General features: G+C 43.2%; 1 long non-coding RNA gene across 1 annotated transcript in view; it reads right to left on the bottom strand.

The window, feature by feature from the left end:
* Window positions 1-14398, bottom strand: part of LOC139359739 (uncharacterized) — a 59897-nt gene that overhangs the window by 29161 nt on the left and 16338 nt on the right. The window contains exon 2 of the long non-coding RNA XR_011616127.1: window positions 6094-6213. This is a non-coding gene — a long non-coding RNA (uncharacterized lncRNA). The remainder of the gene's footprint in view (window positions 1-6093; window positions 6214-14398) is intronic.

The following is a 14398-nucleotide window of genomic DNA, read 5'->3' as shown; positions in this document are numbered from 1 at the left end:
CCAGAAAAAAGGAATGCCTTTATCTCCGATGACACAGGGATGCAGTGAATAACCTGAACAAACAGGCCTTGCTAAGTTCCACCCAGTTTATTACCATTAGATGACACCACCTTTGCCCAATCATACTTCTGCATGATTGTCCACTCCATCAAACCTATGCATAAAAATACGTAAGTTTCCCTGTTTCTTTGGGTCTTCATTTCTGAAGGTTCCTATGTAATGAAAAATTTATATTAAATAAACTTGCACGCTTTTCTCTTGTTAATCTGTCTCTTCTTATAGGGGCCTCAGTCATGAACCTAGCAGTCGGTGAGAAAAGAAATCTCTTCTCCCCTACTCATGTTTTATGTATTCGTGAATTGATTAAGTTATCTGAAATCTAGAAATGTATATGTGAGTGTGTCATGCAAGTAAAGGAATCAATTATGTGGGTGGCAGTCAACAACAAGTTAACATTCACCATTATTCCAGTTATTCCTCAATGCACTTCTGCACAGACCTCTCCTGGCACCACCTTGAGCATTCTGCCTTCAGACCAAGAGGCATAACACCTCAGTCCCCAGAACTGGACATCCACAATTGGAATACCCTCTTCCCAACTGTTCTAGTTATATATTGCTGTGTAACCAATTGCCCCCAAACTTAGGAAAAATTATCCTAAAACTTTAATCAGCAAACACTTATTATTTCATCATTTCAGAAGGTCAGGAATGTGAAGAGGCTTAGGTTCATGGTTCTGGTTGAAGTTCTCTCATGAGATCGCCATGAGTTGCAGCTGCTTCTAAAAGAGCTGGAGGATCTGCTTCCAAGTTCAATTACATGGCTGTTGGCAGGAGGCTTCAGTCCCTCACCATGTGGGTCTCTCTATTAGGGCTGCTCATAAAGAGAGTGAATCAGGAAAGAGAAAATGTATGCACTCAAGGCAGAAGCTGAGCCTTTTTATAACCTAATCTTGGAAATGAAAACCTATCACCTCTGCCATATGTTATTAATTAGAAGTCAGGCACCAAGGAATAAATTTCAAGAGATCTATTATACGGCAAGGTAACTATAGTTAATGACGACATATTGTATTCTTGAAAAATGTAGAGGGTGGCTGTTATGTGCTCTTACTACAAAAAATGATAACTGTGTGAGTATTGCATTTGTTAATTAGCCGGACTTAACTATTTCACCATGTAGATGTACTTCAAAACATCATTTCTTACATGATTAAAACATACAGTGTTCTCTATCAATTTAAAAATAGACAAGTAAATGCATTTAAAAAATTTTTTAAATAAAAATGTTTTTCAGACTAATTCTAAAAAGAAAGAAGGAGGAGGAGGAAGAGAAGTAGTTAAGCACTAAGTCCAACTCACACTCAGAAAGACCGGCCTTAAGTTACATTTCTTGAAGGGAAGAATATCAAAGAATTTGTGGACATATTTTATATATATATATATATATATATATATATATATATATATATATACTTTAAATTCTAGGGTACATGTGCACAATATGCAGGTTTGTTACATATGTATATATGTGCCATGTTGGTGTGCTGCACCCATTAACTTGTCATTTACATTAGGTATATCTCCTAATGCTATCCCTTCTCCCTCCCCCCTCCCCACAATAGGCCCCGGTGTGTGGTGTTCCCTTTCCTGTGTCCAAGTGATCTCATTGTTCAATTCCCACCTATGAGTGAGAACATGTGGTGTTTGGTTTTCTGTTCTTGTGATAGTTTGCTGAGAATGATGGTTTCCAGCTGCATCCATGTACCTACAAAGGACATGAACTCATCCTTTTTTATGGCTGCATAGTATTCCATGGTGTATATGTGTCACATTTTCTTAATCCAGTCTGTCACTGATGGACATTTGGGTTGATTCCAAGTCTTTGCTGTTGTGAATAGTGCCGCAATAAACATACGTGTGCATGTGTCATACGTGTGCATGTGTCTTTATAGCAGCATGATTTATAATCCTTTGGGTATATCCCCAGTAATGGGATGGCTGGGTCAAATGGTATTTCTAGTTCTAGATCCTTGAGGAATCGCCACACTGTTTTCCACGGTGGTTGAACTAGTTTACAGTCCCACCAACAGTGTAAAAGTGTTCCTATTTCTTGTGGACATATTTTTCAAAACCACGCTATCACTGAATCCTTTCTGTCTTCCACTGAGTGCTTATCTTCTAGGATTAAGAGAGTCACAATTTAGAAGGCATTATGATGAGTGCTGCATCATTATCTTCATCATCATCGTCATCATCATCATCATCATAAGAAAATTACCATATTAATTGTACCATTTTCAGGGCCATGCCAGGCAGTATGCTGACTGCTTTACAGACACTTAATTCTCACAACAATACTATTAAGTAGGTACTATTATTATTCCCATTAAGAGTTGAGGAAACAAAGCCCTGGGGCCTTTAAGTGACTTATTCAATGTTAAACAACTAGTAAGTGTATAAACCAGATCTAACTGCAGTCTATGCTGTTAGCTACCACTCTTCCACTGCCTCCCATCTGCCAGTAAAGGTAACTCCACCTGTCCCAGCAACCAGGTCAGGTTCCCAAAGCCAACTGCCCACCGTGTGGAAAATTTAAAATAAAACGTTGAAATCAAAGTTCAAGAAGGTCCAAATCAGAGTATGGGAGGGTGGAAAGTTGCAATATACAGAGCATACTCCAGAATGGAGCCAAATGAATAAGGGAAAGCCATGCACATATCCTATGCATGCAAATATATGCAGATATATGCAAATGAATAAAAGTGGCCATGCTAATCTATGTAAATGACCATGCCCTGAAAAGCAAAAAGGAGGATCAGCTTTTCAGAAGGCAATTTCCCCTGGTCTTGGCTTCTCTTGGTGCAGGAGTCACCACTGGGCAAAAAGTCAAAGTCTCTAGATTGAAAATTTTAAGAAAAGTTGTACCAGAGGTGACATCCAGATCTTTGCAGGAGTTCAGATACCTGAGACCCAGCTTACCTGAGGCCTGGATTGCCTGGCTCTCAACAAACTGTCAGATTCAACACATTAGCAAAAATCAGTAAAGAAAAATCCTGCTTGCAAACAAGCGTCCGTTTTCTTGTCCCATAGATATGTTAGTGAAAGATGAATTGGGCATCTATCCTTCCAAGTGCAATCACTCACGAACTTTGGTGTGTGTTTGAATCACACAACCAGGGTCCTTATTTAAAGTATACTTCGTTGTGTCCCTCCTGAGACCTCCTGTCAGCATTTGGGTGTGAGAGTCAGCCATGCTGGAAATCTGCATTTTTTAAAACACATCCCAAATGATTCTTGATCAGGAAGTCCATGGACCACCTTTAGAGAAAACTAGTATGTAAAAAACACAGAATTTGAGAGCAGACAGACTTGAATTTGAATCTCAGCATGACATTTACTAGCTGTGTGGACTTGGATTGTCGAAAGGTGACATGGTACCACCATGCTCATTTGTAAACTGCAGCTAATTTTATTCTCCCTCTCAAAGGGTTGCTGTGATAACCAGAAATATACAAATACATTTGACTCTCAATAACTAAATTAGATAATTCCTTTAAAGGAGTTGGCACAATGCCTGACACAGTAAAAACTCCATAAATATTTGGTATTATGATGATGATCATTCCCTGATGAAACGGGAAACCAGAGTCTCCCTCACCCAGAAGCCAGGCTGACTCATAAAATACTGACTAGTGCCATTGATCGGTGAATAAGCTTTTTCCTCCTCCCCCAGGAAGTGGAGCAATGCATCTGATTGGCAGATTGGCAAGAATCTGAGCTTCATTGGTCCATTGTTTGGGGGAAGAGTTAAAGTGTTACCACCTCCCTCTTCCCTTTTCTCCCTTTCTTTTCCTCCCCGCAGTTTTTTGGGGTGTTTTTGCTTTTTGTTTGTTTGTTTGTTTGTTTTTGGTTTTTGGTGTTTTGTTGTTGTTGTTGTTGTTGTTGTTGGCCTTCTCTTCCCCTTTCTCTTATCTCACTTCTTATCTTAAGAAGTTCTCAAGTTCTAGACCAGGAGAGGAGAATTCAGGAGGATGATTAGGTCCACAGGTCCAAGCCATGTCCTCCCACCCACATTAGCCAGCAACAGGCCTGATATTTTGATCCCTGACTCCTGTGTCTGTTAATTTCTCCATCAGTCGAAAACCCATAGAGCAAAGAGGTGACCATCTGGCTGAAACCTCACCACCCAGTGTGTGCCTTCTGGGTGCCTGATCTCATGCCCAGTGGGTAAGTTCCCTTGATATCCATTGCCTCACTTGGCAGGTTCTCCCCGAGGCCAATTATTTGGTCCCAATTAATCATGGCAACCACACTCCTGCACTAATTTCAAGGCTGCCAGAACTTCCCCTCATGGAGCATCCTTTATTTGCTTGAATTATGACTTTCTTTCATCAATTCTTAATCAAGTGAGTTTATATGTGCAAAAGCAACAAACAGAATATCCACGTAAACGATACCTCAAAAAGAGAAGCCCTGGGCTCAGTCCATTAACAATTAATCATTGAGTTTTGAAGGAACTTTCAAAAGCACGTTTTATAAACAATACCACTGCCCAACCAGCTCCCGTAAAAACAGCAGCAACACCCCATGCGTGCAGACTATGTGCCAAGCACACTGAGTGGCACTTTACATACATTAATTATGGCATGTAATCCTCACAACAACTCCATTTGCAGAGGACAAGTCTGAGCTCAGAGAGGATAACAGAAGACAGTGCCCAAATTCACACAGCCAGAAGTCACACTTGGGAGGCCTCGGCAGTTGGATCACCAGAGGTCGGGAGTTCAAGACCAGCCTGGCCAACATGGCGAAACCCTGCCTCTACTAAAAAATACAAAAATTAGCCGGGCGTGATGGCGGGCACCTGTAATCCCAGCTACTTGGGAGGCTGAGGCAGGAAGAATTGCTTGAACTCCGGAGGAGGAGGAGGTTGCAGTGAGTCAACAAAACACAATTAACGTGATGGGATGCCGTTTCCACATTGGGTTACAAAAGAATGTGACTCCTGTCTTGCTAGCAGACTCTATTACTTGCACATTCTGATAAGGCAAGCTGCCATGCTGGAGGGCCCATGTGGCAATAAACAAGAGGAAATGAGGTCCTCACTCCAACAACCACAAGCAACTAAATCCATCCAAAGACCACGTAAGTTGGAAAGCAAATCCTTGCCCAGTGGAGCCTTGAGATGACCGAATCCTCAGCTATCACCTTAACTGCAGCCTGTGCCACAGAACCCAGATGAGCTCTGCCTGAATCCCTGAGCCACAGAAACTGTAAAATAATAAATGTGTGTTCTTCTAAGCCACTGAGTCTCGTGGAAATTTATTAACCAACAATAACTAATACACCATTCAATCACTGATTCATTCAAACATTCACTGAGCCCCTATGACACACCAGGCATAAGACTAGGGGAGGGGACATAGAAACAACTGGGGCATGGTCTGTATCCTCAGGTTGTTCATTCTAGTGCAGGATCTGACTAGCATATAAATGAGAGCAAGGTACACAGCCCAGAGCAAATAATGCGGAATCCGTGCACAAGGATGCAGGGTTAATGTGTGCACAGCAATCTCCTTCCTCAAAATGTAAGTCCTAGGTACTAAGAAATGTACATTTTTTTAGTTACAATTTAAAGGGAAACGTTAGTTTAAAATAAAGAAGAAAAGAAACACAAATGTGTCCATCAACAGAACCACCCCAAAAAAGAAAACCAAAACACAGTTATATTTGCAGTCCATGAAGTATCTAGCAGCCATTTAAAATAATGAAGTAAGTCTATATCTGTCTATAGAAGTCTATATATGTCGACATGGAAAAAATTCCAAGACACATTGCTGGTTGAATTTGTTAAGAAAAAAAATAGCTTAATAGTTGTTTCTCATGCAACTATTCAATAAGATACCATTTACAATTTAAAAATAACCCATTTTGGCTGGGCACAGCGGCTCATGCCTATAATCCCAACTCTTTGGGAGGCCGAGATGGATGTATCACTTGAGGACAGGAGTTTGAGACCAGGCTGGCCAACATAGTGAAACTTCATCTCTACTAAAACTATAAAAAATTAGCCAGTCATGGTGGTACTCACCTGTAATCCCGGCTACTTGGAGGCTGAGGCAGGAGAATTGCTTGAACCTGGGGAGCGGAGATTGCAATGAGCCAAGATCACCCACTGGACTCCAGTCTGGGCCACAGAGCAAGACTCTGTCTTAAAAAAAAAAAAAAAAAAAAAAGGTAAAATAATCCATTGTGCACACACATATGCATGAACATACACACATAAATAGCATTTACCTCCAATGACATATAAACATATACATTAGGTAGAGAACAGTACAATGAGGATTAAGGACACAAACTATGCACTCAGACTTCAGGGACCCAACTTCCAGTTATGCCATTTACTGATTATGTGACCTTGAAAACGTTTCTGAAACGCTTTGAGGCTTAGTTTCTTCATCTGTAAAATGGAAATGATAATGGTGGTATGGTTTGGCTGTATCCCCACCAAAATTTCATCCTGAATTGTACATTTGTACAATTTGTAATCCCGTAATCCCCATGTGTCAAGGTAGAGACTAGGTGGAGGTATTTGAATTATAGGGGTGGTTTCCCTATCCTGTTCTTGATAGTGGGTGAGTTCTCACGAGATCTGATGGTTTTATAAGAGGCTCTTCCCCCTTTTCTCAGCACTTCTCCTTCCTGCTGCCTTGTGAAGAAAATGTCTTGCTTCCCCTTTACCTTCTGCCATGATTGTAAGTTTCCTGAGGCCTCCCCAGACATGCTGACCTGTGAATCAATTAAACCTCTTTTCTTTATACATTATGCAGTCTCAAGCAGTTCTTTACAGCAGTATGAAAACAAACTAATACAAATGGTATATACATCATAGAGTTATTGTGAGGATCAAATGAGCTAATATAAAGCTGATGCAAAGTAAGTGCTCAATTAATGTTTGCTATTATCAATACTAGTACAATGGTTATTATTACTCCTATGACCACTCATGATCTGGAAAGATACATACAAAATGAAAATAATGAAAATAAAAGAGAAAAATAATGATAATAATATAAACAACAGGGGTATTGGAATGAGAATGAAGAACAAAAGGGTCTTTAGACATATCTGTAATTTCCATTTTTTTACAGGGACAACATTTCAGGTATCGTGTAATTAACAACCAAAATCAAGAAATAGATACTCAAATAAATAGTCAATTGAATCCAACACATAGTCAAATAGTAGTACAGGTGCTCAGGTATCATGGGGCACAAAGCAGGAAAGTACTCCGTTTTCTCTGAAAATGGAGAGGGTGTCAAGGCAGGCTCCATGGAAAATGTGATTCACCCAGAAGCCACCCGTCCCACTGATATTTTCTCCAAGTACAAATTTTCCTCTTTGTCGTCTTTGCCTGAAGACGTGCTGTGAGGCCTTCCAGAGTTCCCTACAGATTGATAAGAGTCCTGCTGAGAACCGGGGAAGCAGGGGGTTGGGAGGCAAAGGCTGTTCCCAAATTTTCCCAGAAACCCAGGAGGACATGGCTGGGCCGGCTGCCAGCATGACCTGGCGGGACCCCCCAGGATACCCAGCAGACTCTTCCAGCCCCGCCGAACTGTGCATTAATAAACTCATAACGAGCTGTCTTCCCATTCCAGGCTACTGCTGCTGAGTGCTGCTGAAGGATACCTGTGTCTTGTGAAGAGGTTTGGCTGGTAATGGTGATGGATGGCCCTTCCTCTGCCTGCTCTCCCTCATCTGCCTTGATCTGCCAGGTCACTGGGCTGGTGGGGGCTGCAGACTGAAGTGAGGAAACCCACAGGAGGGGCTTCTGAACAGAAGTAACTAAATCTCCCAGCACCTTGGGGCTCAAACCACAGTTGGGATCTCATTAACTCCAAGCTCTAACTAAGTGCCCACTATGAAAGAGCATCTCCTTTTGAAGCAATAAATTCACCCAGAGAAAGAATTAACTGAACCAATAAGAGTAGGAGGGAGCAGAGAAGAAAAATTTATCAACAACCTCCTCATTGCTTGTCCATTTTTCCTCATTTAATTTACCCAATAAACTTTTTTCCTAATTATTTTATTTTCTTTTTTTGTCAGTCTCTGTTTATCTGTAATTATTTTATTTTAATCATCCAATAGTCTTTTAATGTCTTCACTATTATTATTGCCCATTTTATGGATGAGAAAACTGAGGCTTGGAGAGGTTCTGACTTAATAGTACACAGCTAAGAAGCAAATGGGCCAGGCGTGGTGGCTCAAGCCTCGTAACCCCAGCACTTTGGGAGGCCAAGGAGGGAGGATTGCTTGAAGCCAGGAGTTCAAGACCAGTGTGGGCAACAAAGCAAGGCCCCATCTGTACAAAATTTTTTTTTGGCAAAGATTAGCTGGGTGTGGTGGCATGCATCCCAGCTACTCAGGAGGCTGAGGCAGGAGGATCACTTGAGCCCAGGAGTTGAAGGCTGCAGTGAGCTATGATGGCACCACTGCACTCCAGCCTGAGAGACAGAGCAAGACCCCATCTCAAAAGACAAAAAAAGAAGCAGTAAATAAATTTGGTCCTCATCACATTGTTTACGTCCATTTCACAGATAAGAAAACTGAGGCTTGGGAGATCACGTGACTTTCCAAGGGCGGATCATATGGTTGGGAAGTGATGTAGTCATTTTTTTTTTTTTTTTAAGATGAAGTCTCACTCTGTTGCCCAGATTGGAGTGCAGTGGTGCGATAGCAACTCACTGAAACCTCCGCCTCCTGGGTTCAAACGATTCTCCTGCCTCAGCCTCACAAGTAGCTGGGATTACAGGCATGCACCACCGTGACTGGCTAAATTTCATGTTTTTAGTACAGATGGGGTTTCACCATGTTGACCAGGCTGGTCTCAAACTCCTGACCTCAGGTGATCTGCTCACCTTGGCCTCCCAAAGTGCTGGGATTATAGGCGTGAGTCACCACACCCGGCTGATGTGGTCATTATTTCTGAACTCAAGTGCAGAGTTGATTTGATGCCCAGAGACAGAAAGAGCATCTGACCTTCTTCATCACCACCTGGAGGCTGGATCAGACTTTTTCTGATCCTCTAAAGGTGGTCCTGGGTTCACCCCCAGCAGAATCAAACTAGGGCACATGTTAAAATGCAGATTAGCTGGTCTTGCCCCCAGTCTTTGAAACAGACACTCTCACCAAAAGATCTGGAGTCTGCATCTTAAATAAACACCCGAGAAAGAGTGTCAAGCATGCTGGAGCTTGGGAACTACAGCCCAGGCATCCCTCTCTGATGCTTGGTACATCTTGATCCATGAAGAACAAGACAGCTTTTGCAAGAGCTCTGTTTAATATTAGTGAGCCAATTGTTTAAATCCATCATCATTTTACATTTATGAAGTTCATTTTCATCCTCTTAATCAGAGATCTAAAGCTGGCAGACTTGAGAATTTATTTGGCCAGCTGTTTAGGCTCTTGGACCAGTGTTCTGAAAGAATCTAGTCATGGTCCTAAACAGAGACCACCTTGGTTCACATCCCAGCTCCCCCAGCTTCCACCTGTGCTGCTCACACATGCTGACCTCAATTTTCTCAGCTGCCAAATGGGGTAATAGTAGTTCTCGCCTCCTAGTTATATGAGAGACTTAAGTATGTTCATTGATAGAAAGCTTATAAAAGAGTGTCTGGAATAGAGTAAATGCTCAATAAAGGTTAGCTATCAACATTAAAATGTAGATTTCTGCCAGGCGCATTGGCTCGTACCTGTAATCCCAGAACTTTGGGAGGCCAAGGTGGGTGGATTGCTTGAGGTCAGAAATTCAAGACCAGCCTGGCCAATATGGTGAAACCCCATCTCTACTAAAAATAAAATCAGCCGGGCGTGGTGCTGGGCGCCTTTAGTCCTAGCTACTGAGGCAGGAGAATTGCTTGAACCCAGGAGGCGGACGTTGCAGTGAGCCGAGATCGTGGCACCGCACTACAGCCTGGGCGACAGAGTGAGACTCAGTCTCAAAAGAAAAGAAAATAGAATAAAATGTAAATTTCTAGATTTTCTTGATTTTCTCACCACCACACTTACCTGGATCCAGGTGGTGTCTGCCCACTTTCGGTGGTGAGGAAGGCTGTTGGATCACCCACAGCACTTAGTCACCTGGCCATCCCCCATGGGCATGGGCGTTGCTGCAGCCAGTCCTGCAGGCCTTTGCATTGGTGACCCTGTGGGCTTCGTTGAAATCACATGTCCATCATTGCTCCTCCCCAGGAGCTATGAATTCCAGCACTCATTTCACAGCACCAGCCCTGGGGCTGCCCTGGGACTCCACACTCACATTCTGGTGATAGACCTGGAGCAAGAGGCTTCCAAGCCCCCTCAATCAAACTCTTGCTTTCCTGCCCAGCCTTGTTGTTCACCTCTCTCCCCCTCCAACTTCAACTCCAGTTGGATCATTGCAATTACTCAGCAGTAGTATCTTGCCATCCCATGAAGTATGAACTCAGAAAGAGTTCCAGAGACAGTCCTTCTAAGATGTGTTCCCCTGGCTAACTTAATCTTGTGCATTCTAGTCTCAGCTGAAATGTTAGTTCTTCTAGAACACTTACTTGGCCTGCAGAGGCTGAATGAGCTGGCCCACTGTGTGCTCCTTCAGTCCCCCGCATTTCCTACTCACCTGCACTTATCACATTGTGTTTTGGTTACATGTTAATTGTCTCTCCCCTTATAGACCAGTAGATTCATGAAGACGGAGTCTTTGCCTTGTTCACCCTTGAATGCTCAGTACCTAACAGAATACTTAGCACATAGTTGACACCCAATAAACATGTGTTGAATGGATGGATAACACAGAGTTTCTGTTCAGGTACAGGAAAAGGGACCAGAATTCTGTTTACAAAAGCAAGCAAGAAAGAGACAAGACAAGCATTTACTGAACACCTACTATCCACAAAGTTTCACAATAATCTTATGAAGTAGCTGTTATAAGCCGTTTTTTGGGGGTTTTTTTTTTGTTTTGTTTTTTGTTTTTTGGTTTTTTTTTTTGAGGAGGAGTCTCACTCTGTTGCCCAGGCTATACTGCAATGGCTCGATCTTGGCCCACTGCAATCTCTGCCTCCCGGGTTCAAGCAATTCTCCTGCCTCAGCCTCCCAAGTAGCTGGATTGCAGGCGCATGCTGCCATGCTCAGCTAATTTTTTTGGTATTTTAGTAGAGATGGGGTTTCACCATGTTGCCCAGGCTGGTCTCGAACTCCAGAGCTCAGGCAATCCACTCGCCTCGGCCTCCCAAAATGCTAGGATTACAGGCATGAGCCACAGCGCCTATAAGCCCCTTTATAAGAAAACTGAGGCTCAGAGAAGTTAAATGGTTTGTTCGAGGCCACTGAGGTAGAACAGAGGTCAGCAAAGTTTTTCTGTAAAGGGACAGGTAGCAAATACTTTTTAGGCTTTGTGAGTCACATGGTCTGTGTCATAGCTATTCAACTCTGCCAGTGTAGCACAAAAGCAGTCATAGACAATACATAAACAAATGGGTTGGGCTGTGTTCTAATAAGATTTTATGTACAAAATGGGCAAGGGGCAGGATTTGACCCATGGGCTGTAGTTGGTGAACCCTGAGTTAGACAGTCATCTAAGAAAGATGGAACCCATGTTTGTCCATTAGGTATGAAAGCCTCTCATACAAGAAGCTGGAGGAAGACAGATTCATAGAAAAAACAGTGAAGATCCAGGAAGGGGTGTTTGCTATGAGAAAGACCAAAGCAAATACAGTCCATCTCATCTGCAGGCCATGGAGGAAAAGGTAGAGGGAGAACACCGAACAGGAAGCATTTAAGGCAGGGCAATTTGTTCACAGTCCTGGTGAAATTAAGGGACTGCTAACTATTACCTGGTGCCTTTTTCCCTTCTTCAGGAATGCTTTTTCTCCCCACTGCAGCACAGCGTTGCTAGAGACAGTTGTCTCATATCCTTTACTTTTCTATAAAACACTGATTGATCAACTACTGTGTGTTAGGACTTTGCCAAGTGTTTGGGGGACCCAACCATGAGTAAAACCAGTTCCTGCCCTCTCTTAACCTATAGTGTATTAGACTGTTTTCACACTGCTATAAAGAAATGCCTGAGACTGGGTAATTTATAAAGGAAAAAGGTTTAATTGACTCACAGTTCCAAATGGCTGGGGAGACCTCAGGAAACTTACAATCATAGCAGAAGGCAAAGGAAAAGCGGGCACCTCCTGCACAAGATAGCAGGAGAGGGAGAGAGAGAGCATGAAGGGGAAAGAGCCCCACACTTATCCAACAACCGGATCTTCTGAGACTTACTCACTATCAGGAGAACAGCATGGAGGAAACCACCTCCAGGATCCAATCACCTCCGACCAGGTTCCTCCCTCGACACATGGGGAGCACGATTCCAAATGAAATTTGGGTGGGGACACAGAAGCAAACCATATCGTACAGAATAGTAAATGAAATGATAATTATGCACATTCTTTCCGTCATTATATATTTACCCAGCACCTACTGTGTGCTGCAAATGAGACTACAGCTGTGAACAAATCAAGGCTTGATCTCTGTTCTTAGGGAGGTTACAGCCCAGCTGCAGAAAAGGACATGAAATAATAATCACACAGATAAATATTTCATTACAAATTTGGATAAATGCCATGAAGGAAATAACATGATGCTATGAGAGAGAATAACAAGAGAAAATTCATTTAGGTTGTCGGGGAGAGGGCTGGTCAGGGAAGAACTCTCTGGAGAAATGGTAAATGCTAGAAAACTGAGACAGCAAAAGGTAGAGGCAGTTCAAAGGAAGTAAGGTTAGAAGAGGCTTCTGGAAGGCCACGCCATTTGAACTCGACTTGGAAAGATGAGTGGGACGTGGAAGTGCAGGCACCAGCCTGCCACATGCAGTTGTACAGACTGTGCACTGCTCAACTCCAGCAGGCACATTCACACGAACACAGTGGGAATGGCACCCCCTCGGGTTGTGCAGTTGTACAACTGTCTCTAGCAACGCTGTGCTGCAGTGGGGAGAAAAAGCATTCCTGAAGAAGGAAACAAGGCACCAGGTAATAGTTAGCAGTCCCTTAATTTCACCAGGACTGTGAACAAATTGCCCTGCCTTAAATGCTTCCTGTTCGGTGTTCTCCCTCTACCTTTTCCTCCATGGCCGGCAGTTTGTGCACCATGGGGCATTCTCCGGCCTCCTCAGCAGCTGTGATGAATGTTTTCTTATTGCCGGTAACCATTCCCCCGTGAGTCCCTTGCCTGGTTCCCCATCAGCCCTCCTTCTGGCTGCCGTGTGTTAAGAGGGTACTCAGCCCCATACTTATTACTCCAGTTTAATGAGCTGGTGGTAAAACTTGCTGATATAAAATTTATATTTATTGAATCTGATTGTCCCTGAGCCTACTTCTGTGTGTGTAGCCTGCTTGTCCTAGAAGCTGGGACCACTCTGGATTATTGTGTTACAGTTTTATTGATGGGTGACGCATTTGCCCATTTCTTTGTACAGGAAGTCACACCCCCTCCCATCTCCACTGACTGGGTGCAGGCTGGTTTTCCACCTGGCAACTCTCTGAGCCAAGTAGGGGAGAATCAGGGCAGGAGTCCAAATTCATGTGCCTGCCAGGACCAGGCGGGCATGACAAATTAGCGAATTGGGCTGGGAGACGAGGGGAAGAGACAAACTAGAGAGCACAGACATCACCTAAAAGGGATGGCCCTACTCGGTTCCTGGCCATTGTTGCCTGCCCATATGCAAATGATCCCCATTGTGAGAGGATCTTCAATTTTCCAAGAATTTGGGAAAGGGGAATTTGTGTGTGCGTTTCTGATATCTTTCCAGTTCAAATACCTGCAATTAATTTTTAAGGATGTTTTAACATAGAAGTCGAACAAATTACTTCTGGAGGTCAAATCCAACCCTTGGATTTCTGTTCACCATCTCTGAGCTCAAGGAAGCTGAAAAATCTGAAGATAAGAACACCCTTTCCTGGGAGAAACCATAGGTCGTCTGACCTGAAAGAGACCAACTTTTCCAAGGCAGAAGGATGTGCTGCTTAAGAGAACAGGCTTTAGAGTCAAACAGATTTGAATTCAAATGCAGGCTCCACCCCCCTTGTGTGACCTTGGGCAAGTCCTTCACCTGCTGAACCTCAGGTCCCTCACCTGAGAACCAGAGAGAAGTCCACCTGCTTTGTAGGGTTGCTATGTGGAATTAAGGCTTGCTTCGACCCAGTGAAACATGAGCACAATGATGTGTATTTGTTCCAGGAAAAAACTTTAAGAGCCAATGCACTATGTGCTATGTGCCCCTTCTTGTACTGTGACCACATGTCACAATTTGGAGCCTCCATCATCCTGGGTTCCTCAGTAACAATGAGGAAAAGATTCCCCTCCTG

The sequence above is a fragment of the Macaca nemestrina genome, chromosome 18 (assembly GCF_043159975.1).
Source record: "Macaca nemestrina isolate mMacNem1 chromosome 18, mMacNem.hap1, whole genome shotgun sequence".
NCBI lineage: Eukaryota > Metazoa > Chordata > Mammalia > Primates > Cercopithecidae > Macaca > Macaca nemestrina.
Note: the sequence above shows the minus strand (reverse complement) of the source record. Positions and strands in the feature narration are given on the sequence as shown.